This window comes from Venturia canescens, chromosome 5, assembly GCF_019457755.1.
Source record: "Venturia canescens isolate UGA chromosome 5, ASM1945775v1, whole genome shotgun sequence".
Classification (NCBI taxonomy): domain Eukaryota; kingdom Metazoa; phylum Arthropoda; class Insecta; order Hymenoptera; family Ichneumonidae; genus Venturia; species Venturia canescens.
The window spans coordinates 15878375-15882980 of record NC_057425.1 but is presented as its reverse complement, the minus strand read 5'-3'; positions in this window follow the sequence as shown (position 1 = coordinate 15882980).

Sequence of the window (4606 nt, the reverse complement as noted above, 5' to 3'; positions counted from 1 at the left end):
TGAAATTTAGTCTCCAAACTAATTTTCGCTTAACAAAACATCTCTTGAGCTCCGCGATTCTAGAAAATGACATGCCAGTTTTACCCCCACCACCGCGAATCGTTTTATTCAGAGAAAAGATAGTCTCGGCGAGAGCCTCAGGCCAGCAGACGACAGGGCTGTCAATGTACTTGTCCCGAGACTCTACCGAGTCTCTTGATGAATGATGATATGGATTACTAGTAATAAATAACTCAAAATAATGATAAATGATACAAGAAGTCAGCGATGGCCTATTTATGAATTACATAAGAAGTTATGTTTTCAAAATGCAATGGACATATTAATAAATAAGCAATTCTGTTGGTCTTGACGCACTTCATAGTTTATCTTTTGTCCGGTTGAACCTTGGTGGCTACATGCAGAGTTTAAAAATTTTGTGCATCGACGTGGGTGTGTCAACTTTTACCTCTGGGTATGATAATACAAATGAAAAAGATTGCTTCAAAAAGTCCTTGGAAGCACGTTTTTTAATGAAATGAAAATTGCTAGCATTAGAATTCAATAAACATATGTGAAAATTGCGAATTCTGGTGGACTTGGTGAACATTGTATATATTTTTTTCTTTCTCCTTCTGTCAAATTTTCAGGAAAATCAATCAAAAAATTCGGTTCATTGAAAAATATTCATATTTTCTTTATTCACAATGATTTCATCAAAACTATTGGAAATAAAATTTATAAATGACGAGGGAAAATTCCACAATGATACAGAATATTGAAAAACCTTACGGAATATGATTTTAATCCGACAAAATTATGGACACGTTCGAAATGGTTGCAAAATTGAGGGTATCACTTCAAACATTCGAAGAATATCAAACTATTATAAATTGTACAAAACTTAAAGAAAATCATTGGAGAACTTATTTTTAAATATCACAATAGAAACATTGGAGAACTTTAGAAAATCTTATTTAAGAATATTTTTTGTCGTTTAGAACTGCCATAGAAAAAAGATTTGATATCAAGCCGTAAAAATCCTCACTCGGAGAAAAAAAATTTGGACAATTACATTGATGATCGCCCGTTTTCTTATTACACCACAAAAAATGTAAACAAAACTTCTTAAGTCACACAACGAAAATGATTTCGAACCGTAAGAAAATAACAAATATATTACAATTCTACAGCATGCGTGTATAATACTCTTCACTAGTATACTGATTGTGCGGTATCAGTCTTTTTTCGACGAATCAGATGTTACAAGCCAAAATCATATTTCGGCCTCCAATCTGCTTTCCACTATGCTCTTGGGTTCCTAATTGACAAAACATATTAGAGTACAAGGAAAAAAATCGCCAAAGTCCAAGGATAGACCTGTGACGAAATATTTCCAGTACAATTTTGACGAAAAATAGGTCTTTTTTCGTGCAAACCAATGTTATAAGCATTAAATCGTAAATAATTCATAGAAATTAAAATTAAAATTATATAGTCGTCAAAACATAAATAAGGAACTTTCGAGAAAAAAGACGTGATATCAAACCATAAACTTCCCCTAGGGAAAAAAAGGTTGGGACAAGTACATTGATGGTGTCGTGTTTGCTAATAATTCCATCCATAAAAAAAACTTAGAAACCGATGCCTCTTTCTTCTTATTTGATTCGAACAGCTAAATCAATTGAAAAAAATTCCATCTAATTTACGTGCAGCATTAAAATTTATCATATCAATTCGAGGGCAAGTATTTTCTAATGAATTGAATAAAGTTACCACTTGAATTACATGCAGCACTAAAATTTGTGATATTGTTCATAATACACTGCGCTGCCGAGAGAGAGGGAGATACCAACGAGTGAGCCACGAGGTTCGCGCGATCCACGATTCGGAGCAGCACCTCCCGACTCAATCATTCTCCCAGCTCTCGTGCGATCTAGCGCGTGCACGCGATCGCCAAGGTTCCCTCGATCCCCGCTACGTGGCTGCTCAGCTCGAGGATTCTCGCTCAGTACAATGAGCCGCCGGAGGGTGGCGCTTCAGCAATCGGATTCGCGTCAGCCCTAAGTTCCCCTGGAAAGAATAAAAATTGAGAAAAAAATTTACAAATCAAGAAATTATATTACAATAAAAATCCATAAATAAAAAAAAATATTCAAATGAAACGTGATCAAATACGCCACTCAAAAATGTGGTTAATGTAACAAATAATGAAACTCGTTAGAAAACATTTTAAACATCGATCCGACATTTTTCTCATCTTATTCTAAAAAAGAAATAACTGAATGAATTGAATAAGTTTCCATCTGAGATACGTACAGCATTAAAATTTATGATATCAATTCGAGGCCAAGTATTTATTGACAATTCGGAATACTAATTCCTACGGAACACAACAGGAACTTGGGAAAAATTTCGTGAATCAAAAAATTTACCATTTAAGTTATGTACAGTTGTAAAATTTATGATATCAATTAGTGGACAAGTCTTTTATTAGGAATTCGCAATTTAACATTATAACATTATGGTTAATATTCTAAACCAGTAGTGTAATAGTATTAGAATAATTAATTTTAATACGCATTAATAATACTCGTCCGGCTCAATTCATTTTATGGAAATTAGAAGAACAATCAGTAACTATACAAAATCTTGAAATCTTGCTTTCTAACAATTAGAACGATGCCAACTCATTTTTTTAATAATCAGAACATATACGATTTTGTTTGAATGCGAGTTGAAAATACTCTTCCAGCCCAAGCAACGATAAAGTTAGAAGTTAGTTTCCGACAGCAGAAACTTATAAGGAAACCGAAGCCTTCCTGTCCATGACTTTTTGGTAAAATGCCTAATCCAAAAAAATCACATTAAAGGTAAAGCCATTTATTATTCGTTGACGGTAGAGACTGCTAAGAAAATCGATTCTTCTCTGACTTTCAGGACTTTCATGGTATTATTTACTACATTCGACGTCGATTGGATCGGTACAGATTTTGTTTAAATACGTGTTAAAAGTACTTGTCCGGCCCATCACTTTTCATTCAAATTGCTCATTCAAATAAAAATCAGGACTCTCCTCTAGAAATGATCGATCACAAGTTACATACAGAGAGAAATGAGATTAATCTCAGGTAATTTTAACTCGACTGCACTGATTTAAAGAGAAATAGAAAAGGATTTTTTGTAATATACAAGGGAATGTATTGTTTGTTCAGTAAAAAAATACACTTTGTATAGTAAAAGTTTTCGAGCATCTAAGATAATCCCCCAGTTGATATTGCAATGACAACAATTTGTACGTTTCTCTTTATTTAGCGAACCAATTCTATTCGGTATAAGAACTACTATCTATTCGGTATAAGAACTATAACCTATACTATTGCTGAGACCATTAAGCTGATAATAAAACGCATTTTAATAAATTTGCAAGCGGATTCGGCCATACAATTCCATCTTGTTATGATCATGTACACAATTGTAACTCGTTAAATTATACGTCAAAAGATAAGTACGCCACAAGGGTACCCTAGAACTCTGAGAGAAGTAAATTCTAGTGAATACTCTGTCTTGAAAAAGATATTTCGATAGTGAACACTCTGTCTTGAAAAAGATATTTCGATAGTGAACACTCTGTCTTGAAAAAGATATTTCGATATATCGAAACTACCACGAATCGTTTTATTCAGAGATAATATAGTCTCGGCGAGAGCCTCGGGCCAGCAGACGACAGGGCTGTCAATGTACTTGCCCCGAGACTCTACCGAGTCTCTTGATGTAGAGCCTTTATCTATTGCCGTGAATCGTTACCACGGAGCACCTGTCAGATGTCCGAAGTAAAGTGAGCGCGCAGCGTTAGTGTTTGTGCTCTTCTTTGATTTTTATTTGAATGAGCAATTTGAATGAAAAGTGATGGGCCGGACAAGTACTTTTAACACGTATTTAAACAAAATCTGTACCGATCCAATCGACGTCGAATGTAGTAAATAATACCATGAAAGTCCTGAAAGTCAGAGAAGAATCGATTTTCTTAGCAGTCTCTACCGTCAACGAATAATAAATGGCTTTACCTTTAATGTGATTTTTTTGGATTAGGCATTTTACCAAAAAGTCATGGACAGGAAGGCTTCGGTTTCCTTATAAGTTTCTGCTGTCGGAAACTAACTTCTAACTTTATCGTTGCTTGGGCTGGAAGAGTATTTTCAACTCGCATTCAAACAAAATCGTATATGTTCTGATTATTAAAAAAATGAGTTGGCATCGTTCTAATTGTTAGAAAGCAAGATTTCAAGATTTTGTATAGTTACTGATTGTTCTTCTAATTTCCATAAAATGAATTGAGCCGGACGAGTATTATTAATGCGTATTAAAATTAATTATTCTAATACTATTACACTACTGGTTTAGAATATTAACCATAATGTTATAATGTTAAATTGCGAATTCCTAATAAAAGACTTGTCCACTAATTGATATCATAAATTTTACAACTGTACATAACTTAAATGGTAAATTTTTTGATTCACGAAATTTTTCCCAAGTTCCTGTTGTGTTCCGTAGGAATTAGTATTCCGAATTGTCAATAAATACTTGGCCTCGAATTGATATCATAAATTTTAATGCTGTACGT